The sequence below is a fragment of the Rattus norvegicus genome, chromosome 10 (genome assembly GCF_036323735.1).
Source record: "Rattus norvegicus strain BN/NHsdMcwi chromosome 10, GRCr8, whole genome shotgun sequence".
Lineage (NCBI taxonomy): Eukaryota > Metazoa > Chordata > Mammalia > Rodentia > Muridae > Rattus > Rattus norvegicus.
Window position 1 is genome coordinate 30,510,936 of NC_086028.1, and position 26,469 is coordinate 30,537,404.

A 26,469-nucleotide genomic window follows, 5' to 3' on the forward strand; every position below is an offset into this window, starting at 1 on the left:
ATCACCTCCATCTCATGGAGGAAGAAACTGAGTCCATTCAAGATAACAAACCCAGCCAAGAGCCCATTGTCAGCCTGTGACAGGCTCTTCAGTTGCAGCCCTGGTTTCCAAAGTTCCAGGTAAATATTCGCATCCCTTATATCCAGTCAGAATCCTAGACAGAGGGTGGAAGGGGACGTCCAAAGGCTCTAGTATATGGGAACCACAAAGCTCCAATACCTTAAGGGGCAGAGCTGGAGCCCTGAGTCTAGAGAGAGGTTAGTGAGCTGTGGCTATGGGTGTAGAGAAACTCTTCCCTTTAGCAGAGAAGGCCACCAGCCCACCCACAACCTAGTAGAGGGAGAAAGGAACCAAGCACTCTCCTCCAGCTCACTAGCCCACAGTGCTACCATCATCTGAATGGACAAAAACCAGGAAGTAAGGGGTTTTCATACTTAAGGTTCCAAGGCCCCAGAACACATCTGAAGAAGGAGAAAGGATACTGAGGCAGGGGGCATGCCACTCTGATATTCAGGATGCTCTCTGCATCTCCGGCCATGGTAAACCGAAGCACTTAACAAACACCTTATGGTAGCTAATGCGGGACCAGGAGAACCTAACATTGAGAAACTTGGGGCTTCTTCCAGCAGAGAAATGGATCTCTTCATCCCCACAGCGGACAGGCCTCCTGTCCTAAGGTGGTCAACCCTCTGCTATACAGTGGGAAGAAGCCCTGTTCTGACCGCCTGGAGAACCAGAGCTTCTCTTGAGACTTTTTGGCTCCAGAACCCAAGTCAGGGCTGGTCCTTTCAGGAATGGAGTCTGATGCTTCCTAGTTCTTAGTGGTAAATGCCACTTTCTAAATAAAGACAATCCCATATGAAAATGGTTTAAACATCCCAGTAAGATACATGCCTCTTCCGTATGCCCTTGGGGTACACACACACACTCACACCCACCCACCCCACACACACACACAGAGGCATGCACGTGCACACACATACACATATACACACATATACATAGATACATACATGTGTATGCAGCATATCTACATATGCACATATACACACATGAACATACATACATGCATATACACACATGTACACATGTTCATCTATTCCCACTCGGGAATGAGGCTTCTGGAATGCAGCCCTGCTTTCCCAGCCGGCCCAAAGTTTCACCCTCAACTTCCACAGATCTCCCAAAGCCCAGCTGATTTGGTCATATTTCCTCCTTTAAATCAACAGTCTGATTTTTATCAACAATGCTCTGTGAAGGTTTATTTCTTCAAACAGACTGCGCTCCTCGTTGCTATAAAGTTAATTTTCTGTTCTTTGTTCACTTCCCTAATCTGCAAATTATATCCTCCTGTTCCCTGATTGCTTACTATTGGAAAAACAGCCCTTTTTTGCTTCCAGTTTGAATATTCGGAGCCTTATCTTGATGACCCTAATCTCTCTCTCCCCTCAATGGCCTCTCAGGGAGGCAGGTAACCAGCAGGGGTGTGGAGTATCAGAGGCACAGACACAGCTCTAGGGCCAGGGCCAGGCTTCTGTGAGGACCACCTTTCTGCTTTCCCCCTGTCCTGTTTCTCCCAGAGTGTGGGAAGAGGCTGGCTTTGCTGCAGGGAGGATTAGAAATTCTGGGATCTGCTCCATGCTCTCAGAGAGTCTTAGTGGGAAGACAGAACTGAAGCTTGCAGAAACACGGACAAATGCTTCTGAGGTGGACCTCTGCTGAAGCTGCAGGAGAGATGATTTGACTCTTGTGTTGGGAAACAGCCTGAGGAGGCCAGGCAGCAGGAAAGAGACTTGAGACTCAAAAATCTCTGGGAATAGGAAAGCAATCAGTCTTTATGATTCCAGGATTCTTAAAGAGGAGAGAGGTGACCCAGTGTAACAAATGCTCAGGAGAATTAAATCTATTTGCAGTCATACTGGGGGAGGGGAGAACTGAAGAAAAGTAAAGAAGTTGGTTTCTGTGTGAGTTATTTATTTTGGGTTGGGTTGGGTTGGGTTTTTGTTTTTTGGTGGGGGGGCGCTTTGGTGTTGTTGTCACTGTTGTGGTTGTTGTTATTGTTGTTGTTTTAACTCATTTTAAAGAATCCTAACAAAGTTGCATGCTTTACAATGAGAGAAGTTTGGTCCCAAGATCAGACACCAAGTTCTAATAACTTCGAGACTGATACACTACTGATGATGAAGTCAACAGATAATTCCCAGCACGAATCAAACTATTGTTTCTTGATAGCATTTTCCACATTCAGTAATAAGAAGGGTTGTTGTTTGTGTTTGCCAGACACTGTTCGAATACATTACATGCACCTCCATGAACCCCTGTATTTGATCTTTAAAGACAAAAAGGGAAAGTGGTGTTGTCCCAGTTTCACAAATGAGAAAGCTGAAACCCAGAGCCTGGTAACTTAGCGAGGGTCACAGGTAACTAGGTTTCCAATAAGATCAATTTGTGCCCTAAGCTCACATTCAAATAGATATTTCTGAAATGAATCTGTGATTCACAATGGACACACCATTGAGCATCCCAACCTTGCCCTGGGTTTAATCATCACTGTGACTTCCTGTGAGGTTCTGTATTCTACCCAGGATCTCCCTGCCTTATTTCTAGAATGCAGTTTTCCGAGGTCTTTAGGCCATGCTGGGGCATGCAACTCTTTGTATAAGGGGGAAAAAATCATAAACATTTTACATGCTACAGATTATATGTCTCTGTTCCATATTTTTATTTGGTTTTGGTTCTTTCAATCCTTTAAAAGTATACAGTGTGTTGGCTCTGATTCCTGCTCCTGGCCTCAAACCCTCAGAGTCATGCCTGAAATACCCCCTGCTCCCTATCTAACCATTCAATCACGGAGCGCTCAGATGTCTTTCATAATACCCTTGATATTTTTTTACAGTGGTCCTACTCCCCTGTCCTTGCGCATTTTCTCATAGTCCCCCCTACTCCCCAAAACAGCCCACAGGCCACCATGTAATTCATTATCCTCACAGGATACTTTGTACAAATCCTTCCCTTGCTCAAACATCTTCACATCTAAGCCCCTTACCCTGCACTCATGGACAGATTCCCCAGAACACACACACTGTTGTCTGGTCCTAATTATCATATGTAGCAGGCCAGCAGGCATGAATACAAACCGTCGCCCTGTTAGACACACACATCATCTCACTGCGCCTCTCAGAATCATAACAGAGAGCTGTGATGAAGATCTATGATGGGTGCAGGTGGGGTGCTATTCATGTGTATGTGGGGAAGGGGGCACATGTGGGGCAGGGAGCATACTGAGTCCAGAAGTCAACCTCAGCTGATGTTTCTCAGGAGCCATCCACCTTGGGTTTGGGGATAAGATCTCTTGGCTTGGAGTGCATGGAGCAAGGTAGGCTGGCTAACCAATGATTCCCAGGAATCTGCCAGCCTCTTCCTTGTACCGAACCACGGGTGTGCACTAAGCAACTTCAACATCAGTTTTTTAAAGAGTGGTCTGAATTGAACATGGGAGCCTTATGCTTAGGTAGCCTTTTACTGACTGAGCTGTCTCTCAAGCCCACAAAAATGCAAAGTTTATAGATCACTTGTCAAAGGCTCAAAGCAGCAAACCAATATGTGCTATAGTTTACATGGAAGAGGGATAGAATACTCAGAACTGAACTGTGGCCACCAGACTCCAAGGACCTGTCCCTTCACCTCCGCCCTAGGATGCCTTTGACCACGGCTCCCCTTCCTCTCTACCCTACATCTGCCTTGAAGCAGCTTCAAACAGACCACATCCCGATGCTCAGCCTGCAAGAGGAACTGATGCATCTGGACTCAAAGCACCGTGAATAGAGCAGGGCTAACCCTCTGTCAGACAGCAGGCCCAGCAGGTAGCTTCCATACCCGGCTGCCAGCCAACAAGAAGGCAGCTCTGGGCAGCCCACAAAGCAGACCAGTGTGATCTGCTCACTCATGTGGCCCCAGCGACTTCACCATTTGCTTAAAAGCCAGGCTGTGTTTCCTAGACAATGGCTATACTCCAAGACACACATTCCAGTTTTTAAGGCTCTAATGTAAACATTCTATAAACAGCTCTTTCCCCGTGCCTTCGTCCTCCCAGTGAAGGCTTTTTACATATTGTTTCTGCTCGCTTTTTCCCCTCCCTTTCTGAATTCAGCTCTGTTCTCTCCCTCCCTTACTTCCAGAACCTTCTGCTTCAATGTCTCCTTGCCCATCTCCCACCTAACTTCTTCTGTAGCACACTCGCTGCGTCGCTATGTTCCATTGAGGAGCCTGGTCAGGTTTTCTGCAGTTCCTAGCTGTTTCTTGCTCTCTGTTTTCTTGTTCACCCAGTAGGGCCTTCTTCCTCTGCCGGGACTGTGCCTCGGCTTTTTAAGCTTCACTCCAGTTCCTATTTCTTCCTGCTCCCCTCAGCCTTCTCATCCACCACCACTCTCCCCTCTGCCCTTTCTTTCCTTATGCCTGCTCCTCCTTGTCTGATTCTTCCTTTCTCACCCCCTTCACCCCTGTTTTTTGTCCTCTCCTCCCTTATCCCCCCTCTCCTCTCACTGCCATTGTGGCCCTTCCTGGTTTACACACTCCCTCTTTGTCATTGTTTTTGCTCCTTCTGGCTGCTGATACCACCTTAGGGGAGGTTGCAAACTCCATCCCTGGCTTGCACATGCACACCAGGAGCACGCCTGGCAGCCTAACATCAAAATTGCACAGAGAACAGGATCTTGGTGCCTATGTGTAGCTTGGCCTTCGATAGATCTCAGTTAGAGGGCTTCAGTGCAAAGCCACACAGAGTCCCACACATCCAGCTCAGGAGGCAAGATGCAGAAAGAACTATTTCTATTTTCTGGGGACTTTGGTCAAGTTAAGGCCACAGACCAGTTGAGACTTGTCATTTGTCACTTGCCATTTCAGAGAGACCAAAATGCCACTACCTCGACCCCCTTCTCTTCTCTGTCTCTCTGTCTCTGTCTCTCTGTCTCTGACTCTCTGTCTCTCTGTCTCTCTGTCTCTCTGTCTCTGTCTCTCTGTCTCTGACTCTCTGTCTCTCTGTCTCTCTGTCTCTCTGTCTCTCTGTCTCTGACTCTCTGTCTCTCTGTCTCTCTCTGTCTCTCTCTGTCTGTCTCTCTCCCTCCCCCCTCCCTCCCTCCCTCCCTCCTTCCCTCTCTCTCTTGTATGTATTTCTCATTCTGACTCACTTTTGTCCAGGATAACTTATCGGGTTTAGCATACAAAGTTCCCACACTACAAAATAAAATAGAAAAGCGAGTAAGAGGGACCCAGCCACAGGAGCTGGTGCTGCAGGGGAAAGGCTGGATCCTTCTCCCCCTGCCTCCCTGCCCAGTTGTTCTGCCTTCCCCAGGCTCCAAGTAGGACTGTGCCTTTCCTTAGAGTACAGCGCCATCTAGCAGGCGAAATGTCAAGCCTGTAGCTGAGGGCATGGAAGCAAATTTCCAAAGACTCAGGCCAGTCGAACCTCCAACTGGTCTGAAATAGCAATGGCCTTGTTTGACATTTCAGTCCATTTTCGACTCCATTGTTCCTGAGCCTCGTTCCTGAAATCCTCCACTATGGTCTTCATTTCTAGAAGAGACAGCAATGTTCTAGGTGAGCTGGCAGATTCCGCCTGAGCTAGGAAGCTCTGGGTGGTATTTTCCAAGGCAAAATAAAACTGAACTTCCTGAAGATGAGATAATCTTTGTTCCTCCTTTCTTTTTGTATTGTTTCTTCTTTCATCCTTCTGGGAAGACCCAACTTTCAACCACTTCCATAAAGGCACTATCTCTACATACCTTTTACACTGCGCTATTTTTTTTAACTGCAAACCCCAATCATTTGTCAGTGGCTGTCTATAATCTTTGCCAAACGGTATGCTGAAGGGATTATAGTCAAATCCACATGGGCTCAGGTAGAGAGCTGTGAGGAGCTGCCAATATCTGTGAGGAATATGGGTATGTAGAGTGGCAATGTGACTGTCCCATGCCTGCCCTCAAATAATTGGGGCATAAGTAACATAAATACCTCAACATTGCAGAAAAATGTTCCAGGGTCACATATCTGAGAGCAAGCCATGTCATCTTTTGGACCTCTCCAGTCTTTCATTTCTGATGAGGCAAACTAAGGTCACGGGAGGCTATGTCTGGCCCAAGAATACTCGCTTCCCTGTGGCATCAAGACGAGGGTCTAGCTTGGTATCCTATCATCTCTGGTCCTTCTAATACCTTCCTAATTACACCTAACAGAGGAAGGAGCTTTCCTATTGACCATGCAGGATACCCATGACCTCCATTGCCATAGTCCAACTGAGAGGCGGCCACTGAAAAAAATGTCCAGCTCAAAACTGAAGGTCCTACCAACTCCATGACTGCTCACAGGGCATTAAACGAGCCTGAGGCTACATCTAAGCCTTTCTAGGGGAAACACTTCCATCAATTTGTAGTGTTCACCATCGCTATGGACGCAGAATGAGAGAGTCAATAAAACAATATCTATATTCGCTTAGTCTCTTCCAGCCCTGATACTTTGTAGTGTGTGCCTTGAGTAGAAGTCATGAGTTTCTTTCTTAGACTTGAACCAGAAATTTGAGTTTCCAGACATACAGCAATAATCTTTGAACCTACAGACACTTTTATGCAAACATGGGCTCCCCATCCCAGTTATACATGTGTCCGTAGTTTGAGCCCACTGTGATTCCCAGTGGCATGTACTTCTATGGATGCTCCCGATTCCAGGTAGAGTTTATAAAATGCCAAGTCCTAGCTGATCCCTGGTAATATCCACTCCCTTGACATAAGCACAGGCAACGAGTATTCATAGAAAAGTTGTTCTTGGCCATGGCAGATGAAGGGACATGCCAAAACAGCCTGGGAGAGGATAACTACAAGTGAAGAGGACACTTCTTAAGTGTTCTCCATCATGTCAAACCTAGTGTTGGGCTGATCCATGGGGCAGCTCTCCATAGACACATTTAACAAACTGAGGACTTTTCCTCAACAGAAATAAGAAGCTTTGGTCAGGCTCCCCCAACTCAGTTTGCAAATTTGCAGAATTCTGTTCTCATCTCTCTTACTGCATAGACCTGCTCCAGAGAACATCTGGGAGTATACAATTATCAACCAGAGGATCAAACTCTAATAAAAATGGGATTAGGGAGAGAACTGCCTAAGAACTCTTCTGATCTCACAGATCCACTTTTTAGCTGTGTGTCCTCAGATAAGTTGCTTCTGTCCTCCCAGCCTTGGCATTCTCATGATGAAAGAAAGGACCATAGTAGCATCTACCTCATAGAACTGTTATAGTATTAAATGAGATTAGAATTATCAACGCTGTTACAATATAATACTACAAAGTGTTAGTTAAATGAGGTATATATCCAAAATTCAAATCCAAAAGGATGAATTTGGCCTGGGGCCCTTTAGTAGTTCCCTTTATAGACCTGAAAACTTGAGCAAGACCTTAAAGAAGAAGTAAGATGTCAACACAAGTCTTTATCATGGGATTCGTCCACCCCAAGGAGGAGCAAAGTCTCATCTCTGTTGACCGTGGGCTACACCTGGAGCTGAGAAACTCCTAGACTTGTTTTCAAGCACTGAGTCCAGGAAGGGGCATGCTACTCAGCCTGCAGAGCTGATGCAACCCCCTTTTTTCCAGCTATTAGATGACAATGACTTCCAGGAGTCTCTGCAAGGCTTGAAGCTCCAGGTAAAAGCTATGGGAAAAAGCCTTGGGAAATTAAAAGATATATTCAAATAGTAACACTAGAAACAACAATCTCTGCTGGGCCTTTCCTATGTGTAAGCCCAGAGCTCTGGGCTTACAAGAAACATACTGTCACAGCCAGCATTATAACTGCCATTTCACAGATGAGGAGACCTACTATGAAGAGAGTGGACTTGCTCACGCAAACAACAATGGGTAGATACCAGAGCTAATAATGAAGTGTAAGTGAAGGTCAGAGGCAGTTTGAACTCTCCCACCCACCCACACAAGAGCTGCAATTCTAATTATCCCGAGGGTTAGCTAACTATCTCACTGCTCAGATAAGAAACTGAGGCACCAAATAATAACAATGTCCCCAGGACAGATACAGGGTGTATGGACAGTGCCCTGCCCAATGCCAGCTTGACAACCCCTAGAGAGACAAAGCATTCATCTATCTTTTACTGGGGAGGTAAGAGCTACACCACACTACCCTTTTGTCAAGAACAGCCCCATTTGAAAGATGTCAAGTTTCATTAAAGTGTATCCTGGATTCTGCAGGACACCTCACAGTGTGCCTTGGGTTCCTTGAATGAGCACTGTCAGAATGGGGTTAATGGAAAGCATCCCAGGATCACTAATACCTTGATGGCACATGCCTTTAAGATGTGAGAGACTGGGTGGGAGCAGGGTGAGGGCCCCAGAGCAGGTCTGCCAGGAAGAATAAGAGGGATGTGCTTGGATGCAGGGAAATACTAAGCTCTCACCACAGGGTGTCAAAAGATGCCCCCGTATTAAGAAACTGGGGGGATTAAGGTTTCCAGTAAAAAGTGAGTACTACCCCATGATGACGCCTGCAAGCAGGTCACAGTTTCTTCTGTTGTTAAGGAAAGCAGATGGTTTGCCTGAGTCTGTTTCCTCCATTTTGGCCCTCTGTACCAACCCTGCCTCCTCCGTCTCTTATTCCTCCTCATCTACTTCTACATCCAGATGTAATTTATTAAGCACTACCATGATCCTGGGAACATTCTTAGTGAGGCTCTGTAGGTGTGACATCTTATTTAACCTGTGCAATCATCTTTTGGGGTAGTTAAATTGTAAAACTCTTAGTATTCCAAGGCAGGGGGATTGCAGAAAACAAAAGTGGTCATCGGCAAGGTTTAAATAAACGCCCCCAAACTGACAAGTGCAACCCACAAACTCCTTTCAATGCTGTAAGGCGACACTGGGTTCTACAAAGTTGTTGAACTACATTCTGGCTATCCTGGAACAGAAACCTACAGGCAGCAGGCTAGACAGGTCTGTAGCTTATTATCTTCCTACTGAGCCACCAGCCTAGGAACACTTTCTGTAGGGGTAGCCCACACAGGGAGTACCCACCAGGAGCTGAGCCGGGGCAGTCCTCTACTCTTCAGTAGGAGAACTTACTTCATGGTAGTTCAGTAGGAAAACTACTACTTTGTAGTCAGTCAGAGAACTTACATGAGTACGAGTCACCAAAAAGAATGTTCTTTTTAAAAAGAGGAAGCCAAGTGGAGGAATGGCTCAGCCATTATGAGTGTTTGCCATTTTTGCAGAGGATCAGAATTTGGTTCCCAGCACCCATGCTAAATTACTCACAACTGCCCATAAGTCCAGCTCCAAGGAATTTGACACCTTCTTTTTTTTTTTTTTTTTTTTGCCTTCCAGAGAGAGAGAGAGAGAGAGAGAGAGAGAGAGAGAGAGAGCATGCATGCACCTATAAGTTAAAAATGTAAAGAGAAAGATGTTGTGAAAGCATTAGGGGCATGATAAAGCCTTCTGCACTTTAGGGTTTTGAGGAGGGGAAAGACAGCCCCAACCCAAGAAAGAAAAGGAGAGGGAGAGAAAAGGGGATCCAAACTCTAAGCTGCTGAAAAAGTGAGTGCGAAGCCAGGCCTCCCCAAATGCTGCTGCTGACAACTTCATCCCCAGAAGACTGATGGGCAAAGCAAGGACAAGGCAAAAGGGCACGAGATCCCTGGTAAACCTGGCAGGACTCGAGACAAAGCCCCTTCCAGGATTCCTGCAGGCGTCCACTTTCTCAGCTGCACTGTGGGCCAGCGGGAAGGCAAAGCGTGGAAAGCTGACCACATCCCCACTCTCTCCTTGGTAAGTGTCCTAAAAGGACTACTGCCCTTTGGTGAAGTAAACACTAAGGGTTTGAAATGATCCCAAGGGCAGAGGAAGAGCCTGCACTTCCTTTAATCAGGGATGTGAGGATTTTAAACAATTAAGTTGCTAAGGAAGATGCTCTATCTGCACAAACAAGGCTGTTCCCGGAGTACTGATGCGACTTGAGATTTTGTTTGGTTCCTCTTATGGGCCTTTCTATTCCATTTTCCTGATAGGGCAAATGAGCAGTTGGAAAACTGGCTTTTAAAATCCATAACAGAGACACAAAAGTAACATCCCCCTCTTAAGGCAGGATGAAAAAAGAAAACAGCAGCGTACACTGAGCAGCCATTAGCTCTGTATAGAGCTATTCGCCCAGACTGTGATTTGAATGGCTCTCCCATGAGTTATGTAATGGAGACCCTTGACCTGGATCCTCCAGTCTATTAAGGACCAAGGCAAACACATCCTTCTGCTGACACCTTCTCCAAACACTACAGCTGATAAGAATTGCTCCCTCTGTCATCTCCATAGTACACTCTAGAGATTGCACAACACATCTGCTGTGTAGTTACTGTCTTGTGTGAATGGCTTGTCTTTCCTATGAGATAAGGCTTTGTAATCCTTTAAGAGATTCTGGGCCTCTTTGAAAATTCACCCTGAGGTATATCTTTTCTAAGCGAAAACTAGCACAGGCATGTATGACTTAGCGCTCAAGTTTTAAAAAACTCATGGCATAACTAATACCTGTTAAAGAAAAAAAACTTATTTGATTCTGGAAGGTTCTTAGATTCAGGTTAAGTGTCAGATCCATTCTTTATAGATTTGGAGAATTTGCAAGGCAATAGGCATCTCAATCAGCATGCCATTTGAAAATCATAATTGACAAAGGACTGTTCGTCACCTACAGGCATGGACATCCCAACCAGACAAGGAGTGCAAACACTAGATCCTCTGCTATGGAAAAGGGCTCTGTCTGGAGATGGGTTTGGCGGTGGAACAAGAAACTTGCAAACATGACTTCCTTTGAATATAAGAATATATGCTTCCATCCTGGCTGCCCAAGGAGATAGAGAAATATTATTTCATTTGTTGTTTATATATGATATACATGCATGAATATGGGTCTACATATTGGGACAAGTCTGTGTATGTCTCTCAAAGCCCTATTATAAAAGTAGTCTAGCTAGCCAGGTTATTCCTGGGATCCCATCTCTGTCTTCCAAACATTGAAATTACAAGTGGCTGCCATACCTACCCGCACTTATGTGGGTGATGGGAAACCAAATTCTTATCCTCACATTTGTGTAGTAACTTGATCCATTGAGCCATATTCCCAGGCCCAAGATAAAGAGATATCTAAAGGAGTGAATGATAGCACTGGTACAACAATAACCATAATAACATATAATTTGAAAAGCAAATGATTTTCTATATTTTCCTATGCATGCTTCGGGTCCTCCAAGACTACCCAGTGCAATAAAGACTACCTTCATTCTATAGCTTGGGACATTGAGACTCAGAATGTCAAGTAGCTTGCCCACATCATACTCCCTGTCGAAGACTAGTGCTGGCACCCTAAAATTTTGTTTCCCTAGCATTCTTTCTGCTGACCTCAGACTGCCATCTAAGCAATTGCAGAGTCACATATTAAGTGTCTTCTCTGTGCAGATGTCAGCACACTCTGAGTTTAGCCTATATCTGGGACATGCTTCTGAGTCTGTCTGCATCAAACTGCTCAGCAAATATCACCTGCCACAAGCTTCTAGCTGCCAGGATAAAAAAAAGCTAAATCTGGCCTAGGACTGCCAAGAGGACTTTCTCAGGTCAACCAGCAGCCCCAGATGCCCCTCTAGATGTTCCTTCTAGTGTTGGCCACAGAACTTTCTGGACCATGCTTCCTTCCCAAGAGCAGGCAAGGAATATTATCATCTCTAAGCTCCATCCCTAAGCGACTCAATATGGCAGAAGGACCTGGAACATCCATATGCTCAGAGAACACTTTGATGACTGAAAGAGAGACAGCGAGACTGGAAGGTGAGGTAGAAAGACCTGTGTGAGCAAGAGACCTCTGCCCCGAGGGAAATTAGCTCAGCAGCATGCATTCTGCACAGCCTTTAAAAGCAAACGTGGCGTGCCAGCATGGATGAGTTGCACTTACTGTTTTCAGTCTCTATCAGAAGTCAAGGCAATTGTTCCCACTGGCAACATGCAAGTGCAATATAAAGTATGACTAAGGATATATGGGGCCAGAAGAGCAAACGAGGCTGTGGGATGTCCACTCCTAGAAAGCTTTAGAGTAGAAACTATCAAACTGTTTAAAGAGCAAATTACCTTACTGGTAGAAAAGGGCAACCAGCTGACCTCTGCCCAGGCTTCCCTTCTCAATCTGAAATGAGGCTGCCACCCGGCATAGTGATAATGTGTTATGCCTGTCCCGACTCCAAAGCTTTCATAATCCCTCAGTGAAGAGAGGAATTACCTTTGACAATCTTGGAAAGCAGTTTAGGAAGGAAAGTAACAGTCTCATGTTCAGGTGTAAAGAAAGTCAAAATCCTACCACCAGTAAAAGACCAAGAAAGGATTTGTACTATGACCTTGGAGATCTCACAGGGCAATGCTTTTCCCACCCAGCCACAGAGAGCCATGCAACTTCCTGTTCGTTCTGCACAGCCCAATTCCCAAGGTCTGAATCTCTGCCCTAGCCATCTGGATTTCTGAGAAAGCCCCAGGGAAGCTCGTACACAGACACTCAGGCCACAACAGCCATAAGTGACAAATCACAGTCACACCTCATATCTAACCGGAGCTGCCTGCAGATAAGGAAGAAGATAATGTGTATCACAGCAAACTTCCTCGATCTGTGCTTGGACAACCATTCTCCCCGAGCCATAATAACTCCTGTTTTCCTGCCTTTTTGTCTTCTCTCTGTCTTCTACCCTACTCCCCATCATATCGTTCCTTCTCCTTCCACCAAGTCAGGCCTTACCTCTCCCTTCTCACTGTCAGAGCAGAGCAGTTAGTTGCTGTGATAATCAGTGAGAGCTAAAAGCCTTTTGCACTGCAAGGTCTCATGATATCAAGGGGTAATTTACAGAAAGCGAAGGGCTTTCTCTTGTGCTTGTCTGGACTCCACTTGGTGGGAAGTTTTTAGCAGAAGATTTTTCTTTGTAGCATTGACATATTCCATGATTGACCTAGCAGGAGGTGTGCTGGGCAGACGCCTAGACACACACAGCCTGAGTCCTCCAGAATGTGATGCCTGGCACAGGGTTCCCCCGACTGCTATTGGAGGTAGGGCATGATCTGGAGTCCCATTTCTCAAACTATGGAACTATGTCCCATCAGGAACAACATTTCTATGCACACAGGACGTGCAGAACTGGTATGCTGGTGACACAGACCAGTGTCATCCAAATCCAAGATTCCTCGAGAATGGAAAGAGGAGACACTGGAAAGGAAATAAGTTGCCCCCAAATCAGAGATACTTCACAGTGTTTCCAGGAGTTTTCTGTCAACATGGATCCCTGAACTCTGTATACACACACACACACACACACACACACACACACACACACACACACCACCACCACCACCACTACCACCACTACCGTCACCACTTTCAACATCATCATCCCATCATCCTCATCATAACTCAACAAAAGAACTGCTCAGTCAACTAAACTACCTTTTATTGGTGACAGAAATGGGTTCCTGAGATCCTGTCACTTGCTGTGATTTCTAAGCAAGTCATTCCATCCCCGCCCTGTTCATCTGGGCTCAACACCACACAATAAACAGAAGCAGAGCAGAGAAGTCTTCAGAGAAGGCACCAGTGCACCTAGCTATGAGCCCTGGCCATCTCCCCCTAAATCCAGGACCACAAGTTCATTAATTAACTTGCTTTGCCGTATTTGTGCAATGGGTTGGGTGGTTTGGTTTGGTTTGGTTTGGTTTGGTCTTATGTTTGGATGGTTGGTTTTGCTTGCCATTGGTTCTGAATGTTTGCTTGGTATTTTGAGACAGGATCTCACTAGCCCAGGCCAACCACATACTCACTAGTAGCCAAGGGAAACCTTGAACTTCTAAAGAGATGCTTAGGAATTGGCACATAACAAGGGCTTGGTGCATTTTTTTTAGCCACATCTAGAGCTCCAGCTTTGAGTTTGTAGTTCATCTCTGTTTTCCTTGTTTCCCCTGCACACCCTTGGTGTCACCCTGAGGCAGTTACGCCTTGACTTCTGAATCTGGGAAGAAAATAACCCCTTCAGCGGTCACAAGAAGTACAACTGCTTTTAGCTATGAATTCATATCACCTGAGTTCTGAGACTCTCACCTCAAGGAAGTCCCCTCACACCCTTCTCCATGTCTGCCTCTTAAATCAAATTATGAATAGATCCTCTTTCAATCACAACTTTGATTTCAGACTAACCAGAAAGCTATGGGGCCCTGATCTCAGGGACACAATTCTTACCTCCCTAGTGGTTTTTGCCAGAGAAAAGATATGAAAGTCTAATTTTTTTCCACCAAAGGACTTGAGTAGAATTGAAGATTTTGCAGTCCAGGGAAGACCTGCTATATAATATCTGAAATCGCCAGGCATGTGAAATCAGAAATGTCTTTCCCCTTTGAGTATGGCATCCTAAACTGCCACGCAGAAGTGATTTATACACGCTCACCCTCATTACAGACTACACATCATAAAGGCATGATAGAAATCATATCTGCATAGATTCAGGCAGCTCTGGGAGAGAGGCTGCCAGTTTTGTTTGACAAGACACTCAATCAAGCCAAAGGGTTTACAGTGTTTCAGGATGCTCTCACTGCCTGCTCAACCCTCTGTGTTTCTATGCGTATCACAGGACCTCTAATAGAGTCCAACATTAGGGCTCATGTTTTCCCTAACTCCCTTATTAACAGGCAGAAGGGGGACAATCATGAATCCCTTGCTTTGTGGTACATGGCGATGGAAGATGGGTTTGCCATTTGATTGTGCTCAGAAACGTAGGCGTAGCCACTGTCTTTGGTGCTTCCTGGCTGCAAGTGGTGAAGCCAGTGTGGAAAAACAAACATTAGGATTGTCAGGGACTTCTCTGCATTTCTTGTTTGCTAGGGGAAATATTTCAGACAGGAATTCTTGGTGTGTTTTTTTTTTTCCTTTTTTTTTTAGGAGCTGGGGACCGAACCCAGGGCCTTGTGCTTGCTAGGCAAGCGCTCTACCACTGAGCTAAATCCCCAACCCCTCTTGGTGTGTTTTAATCCCTCTAAAAGTGTACTTTACTCTTCAAATGATGGCAGGGCCCAGACCAGACAGGCTGCAAAGCAAGGAAGTCACTCACTCAGGGCCAGGGGATGCCAGAACATCTTGGAGTGAGGATTTAGGCCATTTCATGCCTGGCATTGTTGCACTTCCTTCGTGAGGGGGCCCATAAACGCTAGATCACAGGTTTACAATCTCTCTTCTTAGTTATTTTTTCATTTTGAGATACAGTCTCGCTATGTTGCCTAGGCTGGCCTCAAAGCTATAATCCCCACCCTTTACCGTCCAAGTCCTAAGAGCACAGGTCGGTGCCATCACGTCGTGCACCTGAGGCAATGTTTTTAAAGGTAAGATGAGTAGGCAAAAGAAAATTCATCATGGCGAAGTTATCATGATTTTAAATAAAAATGAAAGGGGGGGGTTGGGGATTTAGCTCAGTGGTAGAGCGCTTACCTAGCAAACGCAAGGCCCTGGGTTCAGTCCCCAGCTCCGAAGAAAAGAAAAAGAAAAAAAAATGAAAGGGGAATCTATATTTATTCATATGACCCTCACCCTCCTCATTTGCTCCAGTTGAGGCTCAAAATAATACTTTGACAAAAAATGGGGGATTACAGTTCACTAACTCTACTTATCTTTTAAATGTTGTATTAAACTATTACTCCTCTTGATTCTTGCATTAGGAAAAGTTTAGACATGCATGCATGCATGTATGTATATGTGTGTATCTGTATTTATTGGAATCCAGAAATAGCCCTTCTTAGCCCCAGATGCTCTAAAAACCCACAAGGAAACTAAAACCCCCATAAGTCTTCATTCAAGTTCCCACTTCCCAGCATCACCCCCAGTGGCAGTGGGCATCTTTATTGAGCAGAAGAGAGCAAACAAGAATGAAAGACATTCATCTCGGGCCCTAAAGGGAATCTCACTTTCTAGCCATTCCAAGAGCTGACAGGTTGATAAAATGTTTAAGGGCACAATGTTCAAACAGAGAAAAAAATTAAAAATGTAATAATAAAGTTAAATGTAACTGTTTTAGAGCATAATTCTTCGGAGAGACGAGTTTTATGTGGGACCAACATTTGAAGTAGCAGCAATCATTATTAACGGGAACCTCGAAGAGAGGAGATTTAAATCACCCAAGTAATAAAAGCTGAGCAAGGACTACTCGCACCTTGAAAGGCACTTGGAGAGAAGATTGCATACAAACGCAATTAAAACAATGCTTATAAAATACTAAGATGTTAATTGGGTTCAGTCCCAGAAGCCCCAGCAGTACAGTATGTCAGAAGTTAGCTGGTTTGAAGTTTAAAAAGAGTAGTTTAATTTGTACACCTTGTCCTAATTACGAAGCTTTCTGCAGCCCACGTATCTGGATGGTTTATGGTAGCTTGGAGCTTTGTAAAACAAACACACGCACCAGTTAATTGGGTTATGGCGATGGAAATTCGGGCTGCAGAATAGCAACCTCTCTTGCTGGGGTACCTTTACAGCTGGTAATGAACGTTCCAGCCACGTCAGGGGTACACTGATTTGTAAGGTGTGCTGTTTACAGCTTGGTGATCCTAGGGAGTTGAGACATAGGAGGCAGTGCCTTGGAAACAAAGAATCACACCAGATAATGTTCCCTCCCCACCATGCTCCCACCCCAGCTGGCCTGGCTTGGAATTTATAGCATTGCCAGCCTCACCCTCCAGCCCCTGCCCTTTCAAACACTCCAGCACGTCTGGGGCCAAATTCTCACATGAAAGACACAAGTGGGATGGCTGGCGGCTGGTGAGTGGTTCCTTCCAGTAGCCCTGCTTCGCGGTGCACCTGGTGGGGCGTGATGTTTTTTCTCCTGCCCAGCAAATAAATAGGCGATGCTATCAAAAAACAGCATCATTAAATTGGATTAGGAGCGAAGACAGCTAAATCATTTTCCAGGAGTCCTACAGGATTGTGCTGGCCACAGTGGGGTTTCTAACCATGTCGCGCCTGGCACCAACAAACCTCCTTCATGAGGGAGGCTGTAAAAGGCTGATCACTGGTTTACAATTGGCCCTAGTCTCTCTCTCTCTCCATCCCTTCCACTTCCAGCTGCTAAATATGAATCCTTCATAAAGCGAGATGACAGCACCAGGCCTTTGATTCCTACCCCAGCTAAATCACCCATCACTAGTAGACGGTCACTACCAGTCATCAGGCGGAAAAGCAGTCTGTGGAAATGGTAAACATCCCAGCTTCTGCGAAAGCAACAGCGCCCCCTATTGGTCGTTGGCTGTGAGTGGAAGACAAATGTCATCTTCCAGCCACATTCTATGGTTCTGCCAGCCCCAGACAGCAGTGGCCCCAAGCAAACTGGATAAGGTTGCTAATATCCTAACTGCCTCTTCTCTTCCTGCTATATGTACCGAGCCTTGCTCCTTACAACCATAAGGAAATAGCCAATAAATGAAGGAACCCTGAGGAAGTGACGTCATAGAATGTTCCCTAACTCAGGGTTTGCAACTTAAGAGGAAATTGCAAGGTGTAGACCTCACGTTACACAGAAGGGAAGAGGAAGGCTTGGGGAGCCAGGTGCCTCACACAAAGGTCTATTCACCAAGTCCATGATCTTTAAAACTCCTTGGACTTTGAGACTAAGCTTTTCAATGTGCCAAGCAGTCTAAGGCACATTAGCATCTATGGCCCCTCTTGTCAATGAGCTGATATTTGAGACAGGCCGAGGCTAGTCATTTCCCTTGGGTAAAGGGCTGGTCTGCAGGAGAGGACTCAGGGAGATAACGCAGGGAAAGCATGTAGAACCGTGCCTGGAACATCATTTAAGCTCTAAATGATGCTACTTAGCATAAGGACCACTGCTAATGCTGTCCTCTCTCCATGGATGAGCAACTGATGTTAGGAGAGGTAATGTGATTGAGGATCTGTACACACATGCACACACTGCACATGTGCACACATGAACACATATATAGAGAAGGGAAATCCAATTCAAACCCAAGAGCTCTGATTCCCAAGGTCAAGGTCATGATCACTTCTGGAAGCTTATCATCCCGAGGTGAGCACCCTCTCCCATCTGAGCACTTGTCTATTCCACCTAGGTCTCCAAGCCGTAAAGTGGAGGGAGAAAAAGAGGGGCTACGGGGCATTTGAGAACATAAACAGTGCCTGAAAAAATCAGGAATCCAGGACTGGGAATCTGGAGTATCCATAGACACAGCACTCGGGTGCTAATAACAGCCTGGCTAGGTCCCGACCCTGGATAATGACAGACGTAAGATGTTGCAAGGAGAATTCTCTGCACTCAAGAGATGCTGTGGTTCCAGCCTGAAATTGACTTTGAGGTTAAATTAAGAAGTGAGAACACCCCAGCAACCCCAGCCTCTCTGGCTCCAACAACCCTAAGGCAGATGGGTTATTTTTATTATTTATTATTTGTTGATGGATATTCAAAGTCATCAGTCAGGTCTTCCCTCGGGCAAAGAAGCCTGGGAGAAATGGCACTAGAAATCTTCAGCTTGCTTCCCAGAGCCACTGGAGAGCTAAAAGTTATTAAAGTACACTTTGCTGTTGCTATCTACTCTTCAGGGTGCTTGACCCTACATCTGACTTCAGGCTCCTGCTGTCCCTGCAGTACAGGCTACAGAAAGTTGAACAAATTGCAAAGAGGGACTCCGGGGATGGGAGAGGAGGAACTGATGGGAAGCGGGATGCCAGGGATGTGTTGGAATGGGGATTTCATAGCCTTGTTTGGACTCTTGCTGTCTTGCTGCACTTCAGAAAGACTAGACCCGGGGAGAGCAGATGACCAAGGAATTGCCCCACTACAGCTGTCAGTGACAATAGAGATAAGGCCAGCCACATTTCATCATCGGGTGAATACTGGCCACATCCCTTACCAGGAGCTTTGATTTTTTTTTTAACCTCAACTCTGATTCACAATTAGAAATGTTTTTACAAGGGGCTCCTTGGTACACTTGAAACAGAAACAAAAATTTCACTCCAGGGTCAGCGTGATAGCTCAGGGTAAAGGCTACCAAACCCAGCAACCTGAGGACCCAAGCTCAAATGGATGACTACAAGTTGTCTTCTGACTTCTACATACATGCTGTGTACATACATACACACACACACACACACACACACACTCACTCACACACACACACACACATGCACAAGTAAGTAAATAAAATGTAATGACGTTTTGAAAAATAATTTCACACCAACAATACTTTATCAGATAACATGTCATCCAACACTTCCTGTAACCTATAGAGTAACATGGATATACATGGACACACATACACCTCTCCACAGAAACCCAAAAAATCAGCTTCATTGGTCTTCGGCCTTGGGACTCACAATACCTGTGAATGAAGTCGTGAAATCAACATCATAAGGAGTATTACTCTTTTCCATGTTAAAGTTGTCTCAGACCTTCCACCATTTAGCCTGACTTCTGCAAAACTATTGAAGTTATCCCAGACCTCGGAGTGTCTGCAGATGACCAGCTCCACGGTGCCTCAGAGTCTGTGATGGTTTAACTGTATGTGTCAGTGACTTGATCATGGAGTACCACTGTTCAGCCAAAGAGTGGCTACAAAGGTACTGTGTGGGTGTGATGTACAACCAGTAAACTTCACTCAAAGGACATTCAGCACGATGACATACGTAAAGCTTACTCAACCAGTTGCATACTTTAAGTAAAGACATCTGTTGTCAAAGTCTGCTTCAATACAAAAGGGTTTTGCATGACTCGGTGAATAGAAACAGAACCTGCGATGAGCAGTTCAGGAAAACCAAATGATGAAATGTATGCCTGTTACAGTCCTGCTGCTTGACAAACAACTTTCAAATTAATGTGACGGGGATGACTACTAGATAGCAGTGCGCATGTGTCTGAAGTTTTAAATCAAAATCAATCTGACTAAAGCTTGTCAAGTCATTCACATTTACAATGTGTGCATAGCATTCGTGTGGTGTTTGGATGAGACTGCTCCCAGTAGACTTGTGAATTTGGTCTCCGGTTGGTGGGATTGCTTAGAAAGTATCTGGACGCGTGGTCTTCTTGGAGGAGAGGTATCACTGAGCTGGGCTTTGAGATTTCAAAAGCCCACACTAGTCCCAGTTAGCTCTCTGCTGTGTCAACCTGTAAGCGTTCTGTTACTGCTTCTGTGCCACGCTTGCCTGCCTGCAGCCATGACACTCACCATAATGACCATGGATTCTCACCCTCTAGAGCTGAGAGCCCCAGTAGGTGATTTCTTTTATAAGGTGCCTCGGGTGTAGTATTATGTCATGGTAATAGAAAAGTAACTAAAACTGTATGTGTGTGTGTGTGTGTGTGTGCGCACACGTGTGCGCGTGAGTGTGCGCCCATGCCTGTTTGTGTGTGTGTGAATGTATATGTCTGTGTGTGTGAATGTTTGTGTCTGTATGTATGTATGTGTCTGTGTATATGTGAGTGAATGTGTGTGAATGTGTGAATGTGTGTGTGTATGTGTATGAATGTGTGCGTCTGTGTGTGTGTCTGTGTATGTATGTATATATTTGTGAATGTATGTGTGTACATATTATGTGTTTATGTGTCTGTGTGTGAATGTGTTATCTGTATATGTATGTGTGAATATGTGTCTGTATGTGAATGTATGTGCCTGTGCATATATGTCTGTGTCTATGTATGTGAATGTGTGTGTCTGTGTGTATGTATGTCTGTATGTGTGAATATGTATGTGTGTACATATGTATATGTTTATATGTCTGTGGGTGAATGTGTGTTTGTATATATATTATGAATGGGTGTGTCTCTGTGTGTGTGTATGTGTGTGTGTGTGTAAGCTTGTTTGTGTTATGTAAGACATTGTAAAATAAACCACTGAAGGTGAAAGCTGATGTTTATTAGTTCATGTATACAAAAGGTAAACAAGTACACCTGCTTTAGCCATAGATGGCTAAGGACACCCAGATGCCAAATGTGTATTAACATCTGGAATTAAGAATCTGTTTTCATTTTAGCACTTTTTTTCATTTTTAGCACTTTTCTCTCTTTAAAAATTTTTTAGAAATGGTCACCATCAGCTCAGTGGTGACATTTTACAAGTTCAGAAACTTCTAGGGAAAAGGTCTACCTCCTTCAACATAAACTCAACAAAAGTTTTAGGTCTGCAAGTTTGAACTGTCCCCCAGATATGCTGGGGATCATTTCCCCATTGAGTCCTGCTTCTCAACTGAAGCATTTCCTGAGCACTCCCTGAAGCTGGCTTCCTGCCTCACTCCCCCATGCCCCTTTATTCTGTTTTCCTAGCATTTACCCCTGTCTGATATTATCGCCTTCATTTATGTATTCAATTATTTGCCTCACTGTCCAGTTCTGCACATAGAATACAAAATCCATGAGCATATAAAGTCCACAAGACCATAAAATCCATGAAGACATGAAACCCATGTTCTGGTTCATCCTGTAGACTCCAGGCCTTTAACATAGAACCTGCCGACATGTTGGTGCCCAGCCATTTCACACTGATTTAAAAGGTTTTAACCACATATGGGTATGTATAATATTTAAATGCTACAAGTTATGCCTCCCTACCCCAAGTTGATCAGTAAACATTTACCAGTACTCTACTATTGTGTACACTAAGCCTTAAAAGCTTTGCCGCTCCACCCAAACAAATCAATTTTGCTTTCACAAAAGCAAGGGTAGAGTGGCTTCTGAACCCAAACACATCCGCTATTGCATAAAGCTGAACTGGGAGCATTGAACAACCAAGAGGAGAAGCATAGCAATGATGACACACAGTGGGACACATTCAGAACAACTGAGAGTGAATGCTCACGGCGCACAGGCTGAAAAAGAGCCGCCAGAAATAAGGAAATCAAGTCAGTGTTTTGTCCCCAGAAACCAAGAACAAACTGAACTACCAAGAAGAAGAGATGGTCCATTTCATCATGCTGCCTAAAGCTGTGATTCAGGGCCAGAGTCTTCATTTGACTAGAGAGATGGCAAGATGCCCGCATTTCTCTATGAAGTAGAGACCATGACTATATGTGCCTATCTGTTGACACCTCATCTTTGGGGGTTCTCTGTACCTATAAATATATGTAATAGATACTTAGTTGTGAATATCATATGTATCCTGTAAATATCATATACATAGATGTCATATATCACATATATATCAACACACCTTGCTTTTTCTCTGGATAATCATCACCAAGAGAATCTCAATAATTCTCTGGTAGTACTAACCTGAGAGAAGACATATGAGAAACATTCAATCATCAATCATAGACCTGACAGCATTAATCTTGTGTTGGGGTCAGTTGGTTTCTACAGCACTATTCAACTGAGAATGACGACTTCTTTTAGGGCTGGGCTTGTCAAATGTCTTCCTGTTTTTATGCCTCAACTCATCTGGATTCCAAGAGATGTCTCTGGGGCTATAACAATCACTGACCTGAGGACTTGGTGACTGAGGGATCATGGACTTTCCCCATACCCTTTTATTATGGGGCATAAGCCAGGGGTCCACACTGACCTCTCTATTTTCTCTTCTATAAGTATTAAGCTACACTATTTTAAGTGTCTCTTTTAACCCTAAACTTGTTTCTGTACCATGAGCTGCCTCAGTACTTCTCAGAAATGTATAGTTCCAGTAACTATTTTCTGTAGAAATGAATGGAGAAGGTGCAGTCTATATCCTTGGCACTATGATCCTACTAGAAGGGAAGCAGCCAAATGAAAACACAAGTAAACAACAACCAAGGATAATTAATATCAGACCAGACTTCATAATTCATGGACTCTGACTGAGGACACTCTCTTAGACCTCCTCTGTAGATGATCCATTACTGTAAACTCTAGAAGGACCTCATATATCAGTCTCTACTCCATTATGACCCTACCCCACGGACAGTGTTCTAACAAAGCAACCAAATGTTCCTTCCTTGCCTTTGGCATCTCACTGGCCACAATTCTCTCTGGAATGGACCCCGTCAGTGCAATAAAATAAAGAGATGATTTACATCAATTAAGTTTCTTTGGTGGCAACAGAAATTGACTCAACAGAGTGAAGCAATTACTGGAGCTTTACCATGAGGCCTGCTGGTTAAACCGAGCAAAGGAGAGACAAGAACATAGTAGCTAGAGATACAGTGACTGACTCAGGTTTTCCTCAAGAGCACTTCAGCTCTATGATGTGCTCCTTCTGTTCCATAGCTCTGCATGTCTTAAGGAGAGGGGTATGTGCCTGCATGCATGTATGCACAGGTGTATAGAACATATGTACTTGTTTATACATATGTGTGGAAACTAGAGGCCTCTGTCACTCCCTGCTCTATTTTTAGACAGATCTGTTGCTGAACTCAAATCTCAGATTTGACTAGATTGGTTTATAAGATAGGTTTATTAGCAAGCTCAAGGGACACCCCAGTCTTAGACTTCTCAGTGCTCACACCACCTGGCTGTTACACAGACGCTGGAGATCAAACTCAGGTCGCCATGCCCGTGCAGCTGACCAAGCACATTGCCAGCTGACCCAGTTCCTCAACCCCTCTATGTGTCTTAGTTCAGGTCCAAAGGAAGGAGCGAATCCTCCTTGGCCTGCTATAAGCTTTGAGTCATAAACTTACCCGTAGAGTTCAAGAATCTGGTAGCTTCTTCTAGAAAGATGAGGTATACATGTTTCCGTGTGTGTGTGTGTGTGTGTGTGTGTGTGTGTGTGTGTGTGTGTGTGTGTGTGTGCTTAACAATAGTATGAGTACTTATTTGTGAATAGAATGTACATATATGATGTATATGCGTGTCTTATACTATTATTCACTGTCTTCACACTGTGAGTTTATAAGGACATATATTACTGAGCACAGATTGGGGAGCGCCACACTCAGAGGACAGTCTACAGTGTCAGGTAGGCAGTGCTTTGAAATGTCTCTATGGTGGTTTTGGAATTTGGATGCCCTTCTGTACCAGCCGTATAACTAGCCAAATGACCTATCCCAGGGCTTTATTTCTTCTCTCCTACAAAATGAGAGTATGAACAGCACCTCCCGAGGTAACTCTGAGGATGAGATGAGGCATGTATGCGGCAAGCGGTGTGAGTGGCACAATAACCTGAATACATGTGAGTTAATATTCTCCCTATCTTATTATCCCTGTGTTGTTCAGAAATAGGTCAAAAGCAAGTCAGAAAAAGGCTCTTCCTCTCCCAAGAGCATCTATATTAAGGAAGTTACTCCCCTCTTGTTCCCAGGAGGTTATTCCCTCTCTTCCAACCCCAAGGGCTTAGCTAATGAACTTCTTCCTGCTGGAATATCCTCCCGTCTGCTATCCCACACCTACACTGCATCTGTATCTCCTATAAAGTGGAGATTGAATCTATTGGTCCTACAGATTTCACCGGCCACTGCGGGTCTCACTCATCCCTCTTCTCCCGAATGACAGCAAACCTTACAGAGGAAAAGGTAACTAAAAGCAATAGCTGTGGTCCATTCCCCGGTGTGCTGTATTGTGAAAGAGTCTTAGACCATATCCAGAGTCCCCGGGAGGAACACTGAACAGAGATAGGATACAAGATGTGAGCAGGCATGGGTGTGGCCCCATCAACTGCCTGACAATGCTATGTGAGCCTTTGAATACTTGTTGTGTTGTCCTGTCCTATGAATGCTTCATGTGAGCTCCTTCTAGAATTGCTCCTGTCTAAAGGAAATGCAGGGACAAAGAGTGAAGCAAGGACTGAAGGAAGTGCCATCCAGAGACTGTCCCACCTAGGGATCCATCCCATCTGCAGACACCAAACCCAGACACTACTGTTAATACCAAGAAGCACTTGCTGACAAGATCCTGGTATAGCTGTCCCCTGAGAGACTCTGCTAGAGCCTGACAGATACAGATGTGGATGCTCACAGCCAACCATTGCACTGAGCACAGGGAACCCAATGAAGGAAAGGACTGAGGGAGCTGAACCCCATAGGAATAATAACAATATCAACTAACCAGACATGCCCCCCCCCTGAGCTCCCAGGGAGCTAAACCACCAACAAAAGAGTACACATGGAGGGACCTTTGGCTCCAGTCACATATGTAGCAGAGGACTGCCTTATCTGGCATCAATGGGAGGGGAAGCCCTTGGTCCTATGGAGGCTTGTTGCCCCAGTGTAGGGGAATGTTAGGGCAGTGAGAAGGGAGTGGGTGGGAACACCCTCATAGAAGCAGGGAGAGAGGGTCTGGGATAGGGGGTTTATGGAGGGGAAACTGAGAAGGGGGATAACATTTGAAATGTAAATAAATAAAATAACCAATAAAAAGAAAGAAAACCAGGAATCATTCCTCGCCCTCTTTATTAATGCCGTACTGTATCTAACATGATGTTGAGCACAGCCATGGGATCAGTCAAGGCTCATGGGAGGGCTGAATCATTCTTTGTCTTGTAGCCAAAAAGCATGAGGTCACACAGTACACACGCAGGACCATCTAGGGATGCAGAGCCAGCACATTCCACAGAGAAAATCAGCCTCACACCTTTATGGAAGGAAATATGGGAACAGTGGTGCAATCATGGCTGCTGACTCAAACATAGATTAGACTCCGACTAGCTGTTAAACAGTCATATAACTACACCAAGTCTACTGTCTAGCCAAAAAAAATAATGTTAATATTACCCATGATACATATCTGTTGAGAAGATTTGAAACCATCACACATATAGAAGACTTGATGCAGATGCTGTCATGGAAGAAACCATGTCTGAATTTCACCTTAAGATGCCAACAGGGATTTGATAAGAAGTCAGAGATACAGATAACATCAGTACGGTCGATGATATCATTCCGCAATTCTGTGGTCCAGGAAAATATACAGGTTCACACTCGTGGTTCCCTGGGTCATTCACAAGGAATCCCCTCTACTCACCTACTTGGCCTTCGGTGTGACTGCCCACAGGACGTGCTCTGTACTCCATCTCCCCACCAGCACAAAGATTCTCCTTCAGAAGGAAGGGTGGGTGAGGAATCGAGACAAGCTTCCCATAGAGTCAAGCCTGAGTCTCTCAAGCCAATACTACATATGTTTGCACCCCTGTCAGCCTCACCAGAGACCCTAGATTACCTTTGCTGGTGTGATTTCCTAGGGAAATTTGGAGGATGAAAATCACTGAGTACCGAGCATCACTTAAAATCAGGCTTCCTTTTAGAGACTCAAATCAAGTTAGGACCAACAACAAAATTTTTTTTTGGTTCTTTTTTTTTTTCGGAGCTGGGGACCGAACCCAGGGCCTTGCACTTCCTAGGCAAACGCTCTACAACTGAGCTAAATCCCCAGCCCCCCAACAACAAATTTTAACACATACAGAGAGTGCTTTAAAAACAGTAATGAAGAAGGCTTGAAGGAGGGCAAACGTTCAAGGCACTGGCTA